The sequence below is a fragment of the Manis pentadactyla genome, chromosome 2, assembly GCF_030020395.1.
Source record: "Manis pentadactyla isolate mManPen7 chromosome 2, mManPen7.hap1, whole genome shotgun sequence".
Lineage (NCBI taxonomy): Eukaryota > Metazoa > Chordata > Mammalia > Pholidota > Manidae > Manis > Manis pentadactyla.
Window position 1 is genome coordinate 180,044,453 of NC_080020.1, and position 18,449 is coordinate 180,062,901.

The window sequence follows — 18,449 nt, forward strand, 5'->3', positions numbered from 1 at the left end:
ACACACACACACACACACTCACAGTGAGACTGGTAGAGCTTTCACCACAAGTAAGGAAATGCTATGAGCTGAGATGGCTAGATTCTGGCCATCTATGGTTTTTGGAAACTACCAGTCAGGCTGACTTAAGGATTGATAAATGTGCAAACACTTGGAATCCAGCAGCCTTGTAAACACATTCAAAATATTTACTTTCATGCTGTTTCTTTCTTCTTCTAACACCCAAATGTCAACTTTAATGGAAGCCACATCTCCACATATTGATTGGTTTATCTTGATTTGATTAAGGTTCGCTTTGGCTACCCAGGAAGCTTTCCTAGTGTTTGAAACATAAAAATGCCAATTTGGGAGGGGCAGGGAGCAAGATGAGGTAGGTGGATGCAAAGAAAAAACATCACATTTTGCCTGAAGTAAAACAGAGTTTGTTGCCAAGATTTCATTAATTCAATAAATAAAAATACAAGTTAGCTCCAACTTCAACAAGCTCAAGTTTCCCTCCTAGCTGTGAAACCGCAGCACCCCGATGGCTTCTAAATGTGTCAACACACGGCCTTCCATCCCAAACTCACCAGTGGGGAGAAGATGATTTATGAAGTTGTCTGACCATCCCTGAAAGAGGTTTAAATATTTCACTCTTCCAATAAGTGTAGTTCCTTCAGTCAGTGGTAAATGGTTGTGGGTTCTTAGAGAAAAGGGTGAGTTTTGGGGGAAAAAAATCTAAACTTGGAAGAGCTCTATAAACAGCTCTGTGGCACCTTATGGTGTGTGAGCTCACTGTGTGCCCGAAGTTGCCTAGTAAATAGTCTTTGTTTGGGAAGGTTAAGTTTCCTCTCTTTTCCAAAAACTCAGAGCCAGACAGAGAAGGGAAAAAATGATGGTGTCTGTGGCGAGGCTGGCAATGCTTCCCACCGGCTGGTTTCTGGAAAGGTTTTAGGAGATGTGTTCTGAGGCATGGCAGTGGGTGTCATTTTTCATGACTCAAGTCAAAGGATTCAGCAGATTGAGTCTCAGGACTTGGATTCGGCAGTGGAAAATGCCAAATAATATGTGAGCTTTGCACCCCACCGCTGCCTGGGCCCTGCCACCATCCAAGACAGAGGAGGACACTATTTTTTGGCACTGCCAAATGCAACAGAGTTGGAAGATGAGACGGTGAGACATTTGGCTCACTCAATTCTCAAGTTATTTTTTATGTAGTGAAAGTGAGTTTTGGTTAAGAACTCCCTCAGTTTGGAAGTTGTTAATGGAGACTACGTATGTTCTTTGAAAAGAATAAAGTAAGTCAAAATAGTGGCGTTTTCTGTTCTTAGAAAGAGAATGTGACCCTCAAAGAAATAGAATATGCAGTACTTTTCTCTGAAAGTCTTCTCTTTGCTCTGGTTTCTCAGTTGGTGTTCAAGGGGGACTGACTCTCCCAGCCAAGGATCCTTAGTTCCAAGTAATGGAAACTCACTTGAAATTGTGTAAGCACAAACATTATAAGGACACAGGAGTGTCTCATGAGCTCAACAGGTGAAAGGGGGGGTCAGTCTTAGGAGAGGCCAGAACTAAGAGCTAGAAAGCTCTGAGGAACCAGGGCATGTGCTCTGTCCAGCTGTCTGCCTCTCCGGTTTCCTCCTTAACCTTCTCACTCCATTCTGCTCCTCTCACACTGCCATCCTGCACACTGGCTTTTCTCTTTTTATTCAGGTCCAAGACTGAAGATGGCCATTCCACAGTGATGTCTTTCATTCCCAAATCTACAGCTCCTTAGTTCAGTGACCAGCCAAGATCACAAATTAGCTCTTCCTTAAAGAGTGCTTATCACACTCCAGACACTGTCATTTGCATGTTGTGTTAATTCATTTAATCCTCCTGTCTAACCTATATGGCTTATCCCCATTTTACAGATAACAAAATTGAGGCAGAGAAATTCAGTGACTTGTCCAAATTTGCATAGCAAATGAGTAGTGGATATAGGTTCAAATCCAGGTAGCCTAGCTCCAGAGCCCATGCTCTCAACCATGGCTGTTCCACTCCCTGACTTCCAAGGCTATTCCCCAGAGGAGAGAATGGGTATCTCTTGGATCAGGTGGGCATCTGATTCCAGTCAGCTCCAGCCAGACTGGTGATAGATGGGCCACAGCAGGACCAGATGGCACAACACAAAGTAGAGGCTCAGCTCCATGCTGCTGAGGAATCTGTTTTCACAGATTGGGGACTGGGAACTGGACAGACACCCCCAACATCTTCTGCATGTCTCTACAAAAAGGCTATTGCTCTCTGAGCCAACTCACAGGACAGCAGAGCAATGTAGGATTTGAAGGTCATTAAAACTGTCACACAGAGAGGATTTTTTCTGGACATGATTATTTTCAATGAGGCAACCCTATACGTGAATAGTTTACTTTTTTCAAGAATTCTTTAGAGGTGAAGAGTTTAAATTCCCCACATGGCAATTCAGCCAGCTTCCTGGAGTCCAGGAGTTCTCCCAGTCTATCCTAACTGCCTCTATTGGCAGCTGAAACCGATTGCTTTCCTTGCTTTTAGGGTAAACTGTGCACAAAAAGGAACATATGAGGAGATTCTGAAGTGATTCTGTTCTTTGGCTGAGTGTCACACAGACTTAATTAGAAACTGTTATCAAAGGACTAATAACAAGGCATACAAAAATTCTTGGAATTATGTGTCTGGAAGGAGTTTTATGAATTTATGTTTTATATATATAAGCACATAAGTCAGGAAAGCATTCCAAATCTGAGAGAACACTGGCTCCATAACAGATACGATGGGGAAGATCAAACTGTGAACTAAGAAACAGGCATTTTTTGGTACATATTTCTGACCCTCACCCCATAAATGCCCAAATGCATGAGGTATTGGCCCATGTGGAAAGTTTGATTCATTCAACACTTTCCTAATAGAAAATTCCATTGAATATATATAGTATTCTACCACAGCAAATGAACAAAGTAAAAACAAATCAAACAAGGTAAGTTCATTTTATCTAAATTATAGAAAAACGTTTACAACTTATTCTGTCATTCCCAAACTGTCTACTTTTGCTGCTAGTCATCTTTTCACCTTTTGCAAGTATCAACTCTCTGAACAGTTCTCATCTCTCTTCTATTGCAACCAAATGATTAGCTGATGGTTTACCCCCACCTCTACCCTGCAAAACACACACACCCCTTGGCTCTACTCCTTGCCATCCTCCCTCCAGGCTTGGTTTGGGTCTGTTACTCTGGGCTCGACCTGTAACAAGAAGCCTCTCACTCATTCTAGGTCCTGTTTCCATCTCAGAAAACAACAATGGCAGTCAGCTTCCATGGGTGGCACTTATACCAAGTTTCCTTATCATGGCCTCTCATCACCTTGTAGAACCAATACAAGCTGCAAACCAGGAGCCCTCTGTGACCTCTCAAAGGTTCCCAGCTTAACTAGAAGATTGCAGTTCATTCCATACTTCCATCTGTGACATTGCCACAACTCTGCTGAGCACCTGCCCTGTCTTTCAATTGCTCTTGAGAATCCACTCTGACTCCGGAGTGATCTGTTCCAGGGAAGGTTCACATGGACGAGCCCTGAACTACTCCCCTGTTCTACCTGAGGTAAGGAGAAAGAAGTCTGCAACCATGGATAATCCTGCAAACTTCAGATAAGCAAAGATAAAGTAACACTTTTTTCTATGTGTATAAAACTTGCAAGTTGTCTATATTCTCATGCACAATCTCTCATTTCAGAGTCAAATAGCACCTTTCTGACACAGGCAGGGTATGTACTCTTTTCGTTGCTATTTGATAGAAGACGAATCTGAGGTCATTTGATTCCAGGACTCTTCCACTCCCTATCTCCTGTGATTAGACCTTTTCATGGGCCCCAAAGCTTTGGTCAGGTACTCTAGAGACCATCTAGAAGGTTTTACCAGTAGAGAAAGCTGCACAGGTATACATTAAAAGTATTTGATTCATTTATCCAACAAATACTTAATGAGTTCATGTGCCAGCCACTGAGTTAGTATTTGGGATACTTACATTCTTACTTGCAGCTTTCTGGAGGAATTTCCCAAAGACCTTGAAAGGAGTTGGAGGGATGAGAATTTCAAAGGAACTGAGAAGAGACCACAGCCATGCAGATAGAGCAGGTTTCAGTTGCCCTGATCATGCAGTCTGGCCCACAGACGGCCCTAGAGTTTTATCATGTCACTGGTGTCTTATGGAGGACCGCTCTTTCACTGACTCCTTACCTCTAGCTTTATTTTTTATTAATTTTTTTATTTTGGCATCATTAATAAACAATCACATGAGCAGCATTGTGGTTACTAGATTCCCCCCATTATCAAGTCCCCACCACATACCCCATTACAGTCACTGTCCATCAGTGTAGTAAGATGCTATAGAGTCACTACTTGTCTTCTCTGTGTTATACTGCCTTCCCTGGGCCACCTCCCCTGCCATGTTATGTGTGCTAATCAAAATGCCCATTATTCCCCTTATCTCCCAGCACCCAACCTCCCCAGTCCCTTTCCCTTTGGTAACTGTTAGTCCATTCTTGGGTTCCATGAGTCTGCTACTGTTTTGTTCCTTCAGTTTTTGCTTTGTTCTTATACTCCACAGATGAGTGAAATCATTTGGTACTTGTCTTTTTTAACCTGGCTTATTTCACTGAGCATAATACCCTCTACCTCCATCCATGATGAGGCAAATGGTAGGATTTGTTTTTTTCTTAAGGCTGAATAATATTCCATTGTGTATATGTACCACTTATTCTTTATCCATTCATCTACTGATGGACACTTAGGTTGCTTCCATTTCTTGGCTATTATAAATAGTGCTGCAATAAACATAGGGATGCATATGTCTTTCTGAAACTAGGATCCTGCATTCTTAGGGTAAATTCCTAGGAGTGGAATTTCTGAGTCAAATGGTATTTCTATTTTTAGTTTTTTGAGGAACCTCCATACTGCTTTCCACAATGGTTGAACTAATTTACATTCCCACCAACAGTATAGGAGGGTTTCCCTTTCTCCATATCCTCGCCAACATTTGTTGTTGTTTGGATGTTGGTCATCCTAACTGGTGTGAGGTGATATCTCATTGTGGTTTTAATTTCTCTGATGATTAGCGTTGTGGAGCATCTTATCATGTGCCTGTTGGCCATCTGAATTTCTTCTTTGGAGAAGTCTGTTCAGATCTTCTGCCCATTTTTTAATTGGATTATTTGCTTTTTGTTTGTTGAGGTGCATGAGCTCTTTATATATTTTGGATGTCAACCCCTTATCAGATATGTCACTTATGAATATATTCTCCCACACTGTGGGATGCCTTTTTGTTCTACTGATGGTATCCTTTGCTGTACAGAAGATTTTTAGTTTGATATATTCCCACTTGTTCATTTTTGCTTTTGTTTCCCTTGCCCGGGGAGATATGTTCATGAAGAAGTTGCTCATGTTTATGTCCAAGAGAGTTTTGCCTATGTTTTCTTCTAAGAGTTTTATGGTTTTGTGACTTACATTCAGGTCTTTGATCCATTTCGAGTTTACTTTTGTATATGGAGTTAGGCAGTAATCCAGTTTTATTCACTTATATGTAACTGTCCAGTTTGGCCAATACCAGCTGTTGAAGAGGCTGACATTTCCCTATTTTATATCCATGGCTCCTTTATCATATATTAATTGGCCATATGTGCTTGGGTTAATATCTGGAGTCTCTATTCTGTTCCACTGGTCTGTGGGTCTGTTCTTGTGCCAGTACCAAATTGTCTCAATTACTGTGGCTTTGCAGTAGAGCTTGAAGTTGGGAAGTGAGATCCCCCTTGCTTTATTCTTCCTTCTCAAGATTGCTGTGGCTATTTGGGGTCTTTTGTGGTTCCATATGAATTTTAAAACTATTTGCTCCAGTTCATTGAAGAATGCTGTCAGTATTTTGATAGGGATTGCACTGAATCTGTACATTGCTTTAGGCAGGATGGCCTTTTGACAATATTAATTCTTCCTACCCAAGAGCATGGGATGAATTTCCATTTATTAGTGTCCTCTTTAATTTCTCTTAAAAATGTCTTATAGTTTTCAGGGTATAGGTCTTTCACTTCCTTGGTTAGGTTTATTCCTAGGTATTTTATTCTTTTTGATGCAGTTGTGTATGGAACTGTTTTCCTGATTTCTCTTTCTACTAGTTCATCATTAGTGTATAGGAATGCAACAGATTTCTGTGTATTAATTTTGTATCCTGCAACTTTGCTGAATTCAGATATTAGTTCTAGTGGTTTTGGAGTGGATTCTTTAGGGTTTTTAATGCACAATATCATGTCATCTGCAAACAGTGACTGACTTCTTCTTTACCAATCTGGATGCCTTTTATTTCTTTGTGTTGTCTGATTGCCATGGCTAGGACCTCCAGTACTATGTTGAATAAACCTCTAGCTTTATTATTAGCCAATGTCTCTCCCCCAATACTTCCTTCATCTGCTTCCCTGCCTCTCAGTAATGCTCAGAGTTCTCTCTGCCCTCTCTTCCTTCCTCATGAAAAAATTCATTGAACCAGCCAATATAGAAGCCCTCCTCTCCCAGGAATCTTTTCACAAATCACAAATGCTTAAAGGGTGCAATATTTAGCTCATATGCATGAATTACTAATTGAATTTCAGGGATTTTTTTTTCCTTGGTTGGGATGGTAGGGTTTAGCTACAAGGCAATTTTGGGGGGAAGGAAGCTTTTCTGAGGTGACTCAAGATTCCCTTTGTGTCCACAACAGTCTGCGCATTCCTACCGCCAGCCCTGAAGGAAAGCTTCCGTGTGCTCTGAACAAAGAAGGGCCTGGGATGCAAATAACCTGAGTCATATGCAGAACTGACTGTTGGGATTTGTTTTAAACTTTAATCTGTTTCCAGCCTCAAGTTCTCTGCCACTGGTGGGGAAGTACTTTTCTTTCACATTTAGTGGGCTTAGTGCCAACACATCGGTCTTGACTTTCACTTCACCAGCCGCCATAGTATAATGCAAGAGAGGTTTGGCTGTACAGCTGGTGCCATCCTGTGTGTGTGGATGGTGACTTTGGAAAAGACACACTCTCTGGGAATGTGGGGAAGGGCCATACGGAAGGCGTCATGCAGGCCAGCTGTGTGGGGGTGGTGGGTGAGCAGGCCAGGATGGGAGTCAGAACTGCTGGCCTTCTGTCTCTGCTCTCTTCCTTCTGGGCTGACCTTTCCAAGGTATTTCCCCACTCTGTGTCTCAGCTTGCTCATCTGAGGCTGCAGAATCCCAAACTCTTTAAGTTTTCCGGCAAACTCCAATTCTGGGATTCCTTGGACTTTGCCCTTAATCCAGTCATTATGACTCTGGTTTCACCAGAACCTCTTTTGTGAGGAACACGGCCCAGCTGTGGGAGGTGTCAGTGAGAGACATCAAGTCAAATTTAGGGTGCAGGGAGCAGGAATGAACTGTGCACTGTGAGCTACCAGGGCTCCCTGTCCCCAGTTTTTTAGAGGCCTGGCCGATAACAGGGAATATGTGATGAGCTAGATCTATGGCAACAGGAAATTGTGAAGCTCCCTGTAAACCAAAGAGGGCATCATGCTCTACTTAACAACACTCAAATGCATGTCTTCAATGCACAGAACCTGTCAAACAAAACAAATCTGTGGACTGGCTTATACCCAACGGCAGCAAGTTTGAGACCTCAGACTATCAAGAATTAGTGATAGCAGCAACTTATCTGTCACCAGCCAAGAATTTTTTTTCAGAGTTTCAGGTCAGTGGATTGCCTTTCAATCAGATGCTTCCCATGGAATCCAAAAGCACAGAGACAAACAGGATGGATCAGGAAGGAAAAGGCCTAAGCACTTCAAGCCTTTTCTGAACCATACTAGGTCCTACACATTGGCCCCAAAGTTGGTTCTGCTGCTGAACAGAAAACCTTGTTTGCAGCGCAAATGACCCCTAACTGCCTTCTGAACTGCGCAGCCTCTGGGAGCTGGGGAGAGTCACGTGGGAGTGTGCATTTCAGACAGGAGAGCAGCAGGCAAGAAATGGAGACTTCTGGCTAAGCCTCATTAACGTTTTAATAGAGCTTAAAGCAACGGTTCTCTTTGAAAATGCTTTATTCATAATTGACCAATTGTCATTAGATATAGTTATATTCCATGGCATCTTATTAGAAGCTTGTTTGAACCCCCGCCCGAAGTAGTCACAGCAAATTTCTAACAGATGATGTCATAACAGGCCGTTACAATCCATACCATGTAGACACCATTAAAGCAATGTGTGTGCCTTTTTGATACTGAGATATCTAACTTTATTATAATGTTTGCTATAAAACCTGCTGTGACATATTTAATAATATTAAAGCATTTATTCTTTCATATTGAAGTCACACTGCCCATCATGCCTGTTACTCCTGTCACAAGTGAGTATTGCCAAATCTATCAGCTCAAGTTTTAAACACTTCCTTAAGAGACTTCTTTCTTTCTTCTTTCCTCTTCTTCATTACTTTTTTTGGGGCAATGAAAAAGCAGATGTTCTAAAGCTACAAGTAACTGAAAAGCAGCAATATATGCTCAAAGGCTGGAACCTAATATTTACAATAGGCTGCTTCCATGAGAAATGCCTCCCCGGTGACTCTGCTCATGAAGCGGGAACCGTGTGGTCACTGGTCCTGGCTGAGGCAGTCGTCATTTATCAGAACCCCATTTATCGGAGGTGTGATTCTCAATTAGGGACTTTCCTGACATCAGCAATTCCCCACCTACTTGATGCAAAAGGTTAAATAAATACAAAATTTATCCTTATTGCATCATATTCCATCATCTTTATAACTGTCACATAAGGCAGTTATTATGGGTTCCATAATTTATGTGAGGAAATTTGGATTTTTGGCTCAATGTGGCCTATGTATTGTCTCTATCACTGTAACATTAAATTTACTAATAAATCTTTCAGGCAGGAATCACTGTAATAAATATGTACTTCTAATTCCTAATGAGAGCTATAGATATTTATATGCAGACCAGTGGCAAAAAAAGACAAAGACCAGTATTCCCTAGGAGAAGCCACAGACTTCAGACTGGAGAGAGGACTTCCCTAAGTGGGGTACTAAATTGCTAACTTTGGACTTCTGGAGAAACTGCATGTTGAAGAGAAATCAGAGCCTCCCCCAAGAGTTTCTGGTCTAAACATTTCTGTATATTCTGCCAGCTACAGATTAATTTCATAAAACAAGGACCTTTTTTAAAATGGAAACGTTCCTCAGAAAGGTTAAGCCTGTGGATTCTCTGATTCTCTCCCTCTCCCTGTCTCCTTCTCTTTCTCCCTCTCTCCCTCTCTCCCTCTCTCTATCCTTCTCCCCCACCACCCCACCCCCTGCAAGCCCCCTCTTCCTTTTCATATACCTTTTCTTACTGTAGTATTCTTTAAAAGTTTCTCTAATTCAACCTACCAAACATTTTAGTCAGCACCTATCAGGTATGAAATAGAGCACTATGTCCACTGTTAGGGTTATAAAAACAAACGTCCAAATCCTCTCAACAGCTCCTCAGAGGACAGACTGCACATTCCCAAAACACAAGACGTTTTTTTCAGGTGCCTCAAGTAAAAGGCTCTCTTCCCTCCCTGGCCTCCAGAACCTTCTGGGTCTTTCTTATTGTTTCTGTGGCCTATACCCATTGAGACACTGAATGTCCAATTGTTTTCCCAAGCCTGCCTTTCATTTCCTAATCCCACCTGTGACTCCACATGCCTACTCTTGTTCCTCTACAGCCCTCCTGGGACGGAGCTCTTGTCTTCCATTTGCCAAGAAGTAATGCTTCCATTTGTTCAAATGGAAAAGACTATACTTCTGTAGGTCCAGCACCAGTCAGCCTGCAGGTTACTGTTGGAGGGAACATTTAATCCCCCTTAATAAATCCATGGGTGGGATTCCAGATAGACTGACCCCTGCAGTTTTCATCTCACCCCTCATTTACTGACAACCCTGACCCCAATCGCAAAGGAGTGGTAAATTAACCGTGCTTTCGGAAAGAACAAGGGGCTTACATGGCTCAATTCCTCCTTGTCACCTTTCTCTGGATTCACCTGTCTGTACAAGGATACATCTATCTGTTTGAGGCTGAGTAAGGGTGTAAGGCCTTTGATTTAGCAGAGAGGTAAGATTCAATTCAGCAGAGTGTCTGCAAGCCCATTTGGCCCCATATCTAAGCCAGATTCTTTAATCCACATTTAATCAGTAAAAGGCTGATAGCTGGATCTCTACTTATCCAACCTCTGTGCCTGCCCCTCATTTGCTCTGACTTTGTGCAAGGAAGAGGGCTGTTATTCTTTGGGTTCCCTGAAACCCAGGACTTTGACACTTCCCCCGCTATAGGTAGTACCAACCCCACCCTGCGCTCCAGGTCTGTCTCCTGTAGCATTTACCTGGAGACACTTTCCTTAAAAACAGATGCACAGTTATTCCATGGACCACTCTGGAACACTGCCATTCCATCCTATTCCTCATGGAAGAAATTTTTTTTTTTTGGACACAAATAGGCAGAGATCTGATGAAATCTTTACTAATGAAATGTTAGGGAAGTAGTACTACATTCCCCTTCCCCTTCTCAGAAGTGATTTTAATGGAGCATCACATGAACAATCAGCTTACCCTAAGGGATGAGTATTAAAGGTGGAATTTCAGGTATCCCTGAGCCAGGTATTTGGAGACAAATTTAATCACCCTTCACTAAGGATGGATCAGGCAGGTGACATAAATGATTGAAGTTTTTTAGTATAAGAAAGTCTGCAACTCAAGGATGATTATATCTGGCAACTGGAATTTGGCTTTGGCTTTAAGAAGTAACACAGAGCAGAGTGGAAGGGGCTCAGGCGAGCCAGACACTGTGGCCACAGATAGCTTTGGTCAGTGTACAGCAAGAGATTTAAACCTATTTAAAAGAGGCAGCCTCTATTCAATGCCAAAATATCACTGCACAGAACAGGTTCATAGATCTTCTGAATTTGCAAAAGGAGCAAGTCACATATGTGAATTTTTATGTCAAAATATATCACCATTCAATGTTAGCAATAAATTCATCAAGGACACAAGCTCAAACAGCAATAATGACAATAACCAAAAAAAACCCCTTGTGTCAGTTATGGTTGTGCAGGAAGTAGGAGGTTGTCCTCAGGCTCAAGCTGGCCTGGGGATTCTCTGCCCCCTCCCGCCATCTCTGAGTCTGGCCTTCCTAGCTGGCATTCTAAATTCTGATTCTTTAATTCACCATGAAAACCTTCACAGAGATGAGCATAGACTCATTTTCGATAGGATGAACTCTGGCTAGCCTACAAAAGGCTTGCACTTCTGCCATGAATGGCTGCTGATACCACCTTTAATGTGCGATATAACTGGTGCCTTCTGATGCTACTTTTATAAAAAGTTGAATTGTTACCAGAGGAAAATATGATGGAATTATTATAAAATTCAGGCTTTTTCAAAGCACACAATTTTCCAGCAAGGACTCTAACATCTTTGAAGACTAATACACCTGAGAAAACCCGGGAGCAGGATGCCTTTCCAATGACAGCCTGCACCAGCATTCTGGGGCTGCTCCTCTGGGCTCCCTCAGGTTTTCACCTTGAACCTTAGCAACTTTATCCTCTTTACAACAGCTTACTCCTCTAAGATGAAATGGGCTCAACAACTTGGCCCAGCTGAACATGTAGAATGTTTATCTTAACAAACAAACTACTCCATTGGGTGCAAACCTGCTCACAAGGCCCTTTAGTATAACTGGAAGCAGGCAATGCTCTCTCAGGATGTCATTAGGGGTCTGGTGCTGTTTGCGGATGAGGCTGGTCATGCCCACAGCATGGGAAGGGTCCCTGTGGCAGAGAGTGGTGGAGCTTGATGAAAACAAAAAGGACATTGATGACTGGATGCACTGCTCTTTCTCCTCAGAATCCCTACAGAGAGGAGAACTTTGTAGACTGGGTCCTCAAAAGCATTATGTTTATGGGGACATAGCAAGCAGTTCTGGGGTAAGAATCAGACATATGCAGAATATCAAAGGTCTGGGATCAGGGCTGATGAATGGGGTCAAAGAAATAATCATTCACTGGCTGACTTGAGCTGGGGTCCTGCTTGAACCTTTCAGAAGCTTTGGCCCAGCACACCGCCTACTGGCGTCAGGGTGTGCATTTCTGCCCTCAGGACCCCTGGGTAGTTGACCTGGCTCAGCTCTTGAGGAGAACTGTGCTGCTTAAAAATGCTCAATTCTTCAGATGCAATTGTTTGTTTCAGGGACTGGTTTCTAGATGCAGCAGCCATCAAACTTCTCTTTCTGCGGCCTTCCTCATGGGCAAAAGGAGGTCTGGGCCTACAACCTGGTTACAGCTGGGCAGATAAACACATGGCTACCCACAAACCCAACAATAAACATGGTAGGGAGAGGGACAAAGTTGAGTACTTTTCAGTTCAATGTGACAAAGAATTATGCAGACTGCTGTCTTAAAGGAGTTGATAGATCAGAAAACAGTGCCTTGTCATACATTGCCTTTGGTGGTTAATTAATGTAAATATGCAACATGACTCACCTGGAACAGTCCTAGTTTATACCTCTTGTCCCAGTGTATTTGTTACTCAAGGAGATGCACCTGTTTGGAGAAGAAATGATATGGTCACCACATGTGATAAGAAAAGAAGGAAGAGAGATTCCCCATTCTTTCCCTGGCTCTGATTGTCTTCCCAAGCAAGGTGCGAAAGCAATATTGCTAATGGCTCCAAGAACATTCTCCAATGCCCTTTAGACGTGGTTCCAGTTTCATGCCACCCCTGGCCCCCAAAGGAACAGAGTAGCTTTGTTCTACAAGTGTGAATGTCTTCCTCATTTCCCTTGCAGACATCAGAGTAGAGGTGTCCAAAATTTAGCAAATAAAAGTAAAGTCCACCCAGTTAAATCTGAATTTCAGGTAAACAAGAAATAATTGCTTAGTATGAGAGGTTAAATTCACAGACCAGGCTCAACCAGTGTGTTTGTGGCTATGCCATGGACACCTCACCCTGCCCATGGGCTGCCCCGGAGCTGCCCTCAGGGCCCAGACACCAGAGGGAGCTCTAGGGAGCCCCTGCCTCCTCTACCCTCCTCTTCCCAGAGTCAAAACATTGTCTTCCTATGTGGAAGATAAAGGGTTGCCTTGGGAGACTGCTGTGGGAAGATGGTGAAGTGAGACAATGATGCTCTGGGAAGAGGAGAAGTACAATCCTTCAGAGGGCTCTGCCTGGAGCTCTCAGTTATTCTGGAGTCCTTGTAATTCTGCCCTCCAGCACAAGAAGAGCAGCAGGAGTGCCAGAGCCGCGGGGGCACTGAAGCCATGCCCTCTCCCCCAAGTGGGTTTGGAGGGCGATTTGCAGGCTTCACCCTCACATGGTCTGTGTGCTCTGCGACGGCCTGTGTGCCGCAGACCACCAATGCCGGTTCAAACTGTGCCACCCTCTACCTGGGGGGCAGTTCCAGGGCACATAAGTGCACACACACACACACACACTTCCTCATGAAATATACTTCACAGCTTGGGTAAAATTTGGGAGGACAACACACATGAGAGAGATAGAGAGGGACAGAGAGAGAAAAAGGGATGGAAGGAGGGACGGAAGGAAGAAGGGAAATGAGGAAGAAGGGCAGGAGGGCGGGAGGGAGAAACAAGAAGGAGAGAGGGAGGGGCAGCATGGGGGAGGCCCAGTGAGGTTTCAGTTTAGCTATTTCTCCACTCGAATCTCCTGTGATTTATTAATGCTTTTCATCTACCTAATGTGTCTTTCCTCTGAAACCAAATTCTGAGTGGACAAATGAGATGCACTTTATTTTGATGAGATGAATATTCAAAGTTTATAAAGGTGGAGCTAGGAAGGTTGAGCGCATTCCTTGTCTAGGGCTCCTGACCCCAGATGGCCTTGCTGTAGCTCTTTATCTCCTCCAGTGTGGAGGGTGGGTGCGGAGGAAGGACTATGAGCATACTGACTTTAAGGTCAGGTCACCGCTTTCAAGCTGCAGGAATCCATCTACTAGTGGGTTATAACATAACTGCAGTGGTTACAATCACCATTAAATCAATGACACAGAACAGAATATAATAAAAGAGAAGACTACAATGCACATAGTCAGGATAAATATCATTTTGTAATGCATCTCTCTCTCTATATATATATATATATGTACTGGGCCATGGTGTAAAATGCATTTATGTATTTCTTACTATGGGTCATGGTCAAAGCATCCAAAAGCCACTGTAGTTGGTATGTTTTTAACAGGAGCATGAATGAATGCCCATTGCATGTAGGATGCAGGATGCACCCTGCTCCTCAGGTCTCAGCGCAGCTGGCAAAGACTAGGAAAGAGCAGAGCTTGTGAGGAAAAAAATAAGTGTGTGTGAGACAGATACTTTATTTTACAGACTTCTTGAGGAATAATAAGTGTGCCAAGGAGCCCAATGGACAAATACACAATGCAAATACATAAACAGTGTAAAAATAACAGCATCTATCCCCATCTGTGGAACTCAAAGTTACAGCTCAGGGACCAAACCCACCCTACTTTGCTTCTGTAGTAAGGTTTTGCTGGAATGCCACCATGCCCTTTATTTACTATAGGCTATGGCTGCTTTTGCCCTGCAATGGCAGACATAGTAGTCACAGCAGAGAACATATGGCCCACAAAACTGAAGCCATTTACCTTCTAGCCCTTTACAGGGCTGAAGCCTCCTCTAAGGCAATGCCCTGTAAATCAGAATCATAGAAGTTTCAGAGTAAGTGATGCCCACTAGCAATCTTCAGTCCTGCTGAGGTTAAGTGCGACACGTCCAGGGGCTCTGTCCTGGGACGGCCCAGACTGTCTCCTGATCTCAGGATGTTTGCCTTCAGTTACCAGGTTCCTGTGGGGTCTTCCTCATAGCTCTAATCAGCCCTCTTTTCTAGATAGGCATCACTGTGCATTTTCCTTCAGTCACACTGCAGGGAGACGAGGCAAAGCACAGCTTTGTGGGGCTCCAGAAGGGACCCACCGACCAGACTAAATAAAGGTAGAGATGCAGACGCAAGTGCTTCTGGGAGAGCAGTGGGGCAAGCACCAAGAGGCTGCATAACCACCTCACCTCAGAGCGGACCCTCTCTCACCCTTCCCCTCAGGAAAGTAATGCCAGAAAACAGATGCGGAGAGTGGAAAGAGTGAGAGACAGTGCATCACGAGGCAAGATGCTCTCAAGCCTGGCCATGGACTGAACAGACTCAGAAGCCCTGTGAACCTGGCCACACCTGTTACATTCCAAAATGCAATGGAATGTCCTAGACTTTGTAATTCAGTGCCACCCCTCCCCGACCCACACACACATTTCACACATTCTTACGCTTTTCACTAAAGTGATTTGTTAAATATGTCACTTGGTGGGATTGGGTTATTATTGCTTTGCAAGACTTTTCAGATGAGAAAGCCCACAAATCAGAGGAAATCCTGTCAGACCTTGTGCTGAAATTGCTGGTTTGCAAAGTTTCACCACCAGGTTGAAAAACTAGAAATAGGGCCTGCCTCTGGCAAAATTATGAAGCGAATAAAATTCGCTTTCCAAGGCAGTCTCGCCTTTCTTCCCTCTGTCTTCCCACGGCACAGCTTTCCTCACCGTCCTAACCACATGGCTTCCGGCAGCATCACAGGCATCGTGGCGCAGGCGTCTGAGGTCAGTCATGGGGCTCCTTTAAGGTACTGAACATGGGGTGTTGGATGTACACCTCATTCCACCAAGAGAAGGACGTGTTTCTCTGTGCACAAAGGCGGGGAAGAAACTGCAAGGCAGAGAGTCCACCTCACTATGAGAAATAAGAGCATGCAGTCAGTATTCACTCCCTTGATGGCTGGGAAAGTCCAGAACCCTGGCTGAAGGCAGACTAATTTGAAACTGGAACCTTCAGCTGGTAATGCCGTGCTTGATTCTTGAGTTTTATCTCAGAGTGGTCCAGTGAACTTTTATTTCAGACTCTCATTTTCCACCTTGGCAACGCAGAGCTGTTTACCACGAGGGGTGAGGAAGGCCGCCGGCGAAGATGCTCGTTCTGTTCTTTGCCACCCCAAAGCTGCCCCACGTGACAACCCAGACAGGGAGTGGGAGCCGCCAGAACAGTGTGTGAGTTCCTCACAGCGCCTGCGTCTCCTGCTTGCCCCTCCGCAGCGTACAGCGGCTTCAGAGAAATGACCGAGGGATGAGACTGTCCCCAGAATGGTTGTAGCCCTCAGGAAGGACTTGAGGTGCAGACACAGCTGGCCCAGCTTCCGCTCTTGGGCTTCCTCCACTGCGCCCTATACTGGCCAGAAATTTTGACCGGTGTTCATGGTTGCAGAAAGCCAGGTCACTGTGTGTCAACCTTACGATGCCTTGAGCCCACTCGTGCTCTTTGTCCCCATCAGGCACTTGTAATGCTTCCAGCCACCTTCAAGGTCTAGTTCTCCCAAACCAACACTCTAGGCTAGCTCTCCTACAATTCACACTGTGAGCCCCAAATTTTTCTCCTTTTGGCCCTGCTAAGGGAAGAGGTGTTGAAAGGAAGCTGGAGCAGATGGGAATAGGATTCCATTTACTTGGTAAATATCTGAATGGCATTTCTTTTTAATGTGATGTGAGTTTTAGCACATTTAAGAACTTCCTTACTTTAATTCTAAAACCATTTTCATAAAGGTGCACACACCTTGCTTGTAGCTGGCAAAGTTTTGGCTCTGAGGGTGGCTGTTGCCCGAGAATTCCACCCCAGTGCTGTTTCAGGTTTCCTAGTAACTGTCTTAGCACTTGCAGTTTCCCTCCCTGGGTAATGACTGAGACGCTAACACAATAGCAAAGCTGTTTATCCCAAACGCGTCCCTAATAAGGCAAGCTGCCGTGCTCTAGGTTGCAGAAAAGAAGAGACAACAAACGTGGAAATGCTAATATGTGAGCTCGAACTCCGTCATGCCCACGGATTTGTGAAAATAAGGAACGTCCCGCTTTTCTCAAAACATTTCATTTAATGAGCTCAGAGCTTCCTCTCCGATCACATGCCATCAGCTGATGTTTGGGAGGAACCAAAGGCAAACATTAAATGTGGATGAGTTCACTCCATGGACGACACCCGAAAGTCTCTTGTGACGCTTGAACTTTCTTCATCATTTTTGACAAGCTTCTCTACGTGATTTATTGACCCTTTGGATACATGGTAGACTCTGTAGCTATTTAGTGGTGGAAAGAAAATCAATAAATGTGTGAATGAAAGCAAACCCCTCTCAATCTGGGCTGTAGTTTCTGAAAACAGCAAAACAAAGGAGGCTGGATATCATATGATTTGGGTCAAATATAGTTTTGGAAGCATGACATGGCCAAGTTCAAGAATTCTGAAGAAGTGGAAGACAGGAGAGAAATTGTAGAAACCAATTCTTTTCTCTCCCCAAAGAACAGGTGCAAGCAGCTGTGGAGGAGCTACACAAACTCCAACTTTGACTTGGACATGCAAATTGCACTGTGGACAACTGATTTAATCTTTACCGAGCCTCAGTCCTAGCTCAGAATCTCTCAGTAGTCCTGGACATGTTTGAAATTTGGTAGATGTCGCCTACAATCGGTTTGCTGGTGGCACAGGGGTACCCACAGACCGAACTGACACATCATGCTTGGCATGTAGGGTAGCTCTAGAAAGCGGTAAGAAATTCTTCAACTGAGTCATAAGTCCGAATAACTCCAGGAGCTTTAAAATAATATCACTGCCTGAGTTCACCTCTAGAGATTCAGTTTCAATCAGTTTAGTGCAGGCTCCTGAGAACCGTATTTTCTAAAGCTTTCCAGGTGATGCTGGTACTCAACCACGTTTAAAAACAATGTCTATATTATCCAGACTGGTATTTCACAGATGAGTTAAATTTTAAAAGTGACTTAGGGCTGTCAACATTTTACTTTGCCAAGTATGGAGAAAGAAACTATCTGTCACTATTATTTAATAAAGGAAAAGGACAGATTAATGCCAAGGACAGAATTGGAAGGACAGATCTTTAAACACATTAAGCTTTATAAAAACTATGTTGCCACACCCAAGTTTACAGAAACATTATCCACAAAAGGTGCTAAAAGGTGAAAGTAACCTAAGTATCCATCCATGGATGAATAAATAAAATGTGGTATATACATACAATGGGATATTATCAGCCTTAAAAAGGAAGGAAATTCTGACACCTGCTAGATTTATGCTAAGTGAAATAAGCCAGTCACAAAAGACAAATACTGTTTCGTTCCACTTATGTGAGATGTCTAGAGTAACCAAATTCATAGAAAGAGAAAGTAGAAAGATGGGTTCCAGGGACTGGAGGAATTATTATTTACTGGGTATGGAGTTTTGGTTGGGGAGGATGAAAACGTTCTGGAGAAGGACAGTGGTAATGACTGCACAAAAATGAACTGCTGTATTTAAATGCCACTAAACTGTACACTTAAAAGTGCTTAA

The 18,449-nt window shown here is 43.5% G+C and overlaps 1 long non-coding RNA gene across 1 annotated transcript in view; it reads right to left on the reverse strand.

Annotated features, from left to right (window-relative positions):
- The window catches only part of LOC130682580 (uncharacterized), a 179,420-nt gene that overhangs the window by 56,520 nt on the left and 104,451 nt on the right, over window positions 1-18,449 (reverse strand). The window contains exon 2 of the long non-coding RNA XR_008995825.1: window positions 12,539-12,598. This is a non-coding gene — a long non-coding RNA (uncharacterized LOC130682580). The remainder of the gene's footprint in view (window positions 1-12,538; window positions 12,599-18,449) is intronic.